At 60.5% G+C, this 481-nt stretch overlaps 1 protein-coding gene across 1 annotated transcript in view; it reads left to right on the top strand.

Moving 5' to 3' along the window:
- The window catches only part of PPP1R1A (protein phosphatase 1 regulatory inhibitor subunit 1A), a 68,222-nt gene that overhangs the window by 674 nt on the left and 67,067 nt on the right, over positions 1-481 (top strand). The gene's annotated exons all lie outside the window — the stretch shown is intronic.

The following is a 481-nucleotide window of genomic DNA, read 5'->3' on the forward strand; positions in this document are numbered from 1 at the left end:
TGTGTGATGTTGTGGGTTGTCTGGGGTGTTGTGCCGGGTGTGCTGGGGGGCTGTGTGATGATGTGTGGTGGTGTGGCTTGTCTGGGGTGTTGTGCCAGGTAGGGGGGGTGTTGTGCCAGGTGTAGTGCCGAGTAGGGGGGTGTTGTGCCAGGTGTAATGGGGGCTGTGTGATGGTGTGGGTTGTCTGGGGTGTTGTCCCGGTGTGGTAGTATATGTTGTCTGGGGTGTGGTGGAGGGCTGTGTGATGGTGTGTGGTGGTGTGGGTTGTCTGGGGGGGTGTGATGTTGTGGGTGGTGGGGGGTGTTGTGGGGGGTGTGGTGGGGGGCTGTGTGATGATGTGTGGTGGTGTGGCTTGTCTGGGGTGTTGTGCCAGGTAGGGGGGTGTTGTGCCAGGTGTAGTGCCGAGTAGGGGGGTGTTGTGCCAGGTGTAATGGGGGCTGTGTGATGGTGTGGGTTGTCTGGGGTGTTGTCCCGGTGTGGT

Source organism: Terrapene carolina, unplaced genomic scaffold (assembly GCF_002925995.2).
Source record: "Terrapene carolina triunguis isolate 2854851 unplaced genomic scaffold, T_m_triunguis-2.0 Scaffold1054, whole genome shotgun sequence".
Taxonomy (NCBI): Eukaryota; Metazoa; Chordata; order Testudines; family Emydidae; genus Terrapene; species Terrapene triunguis.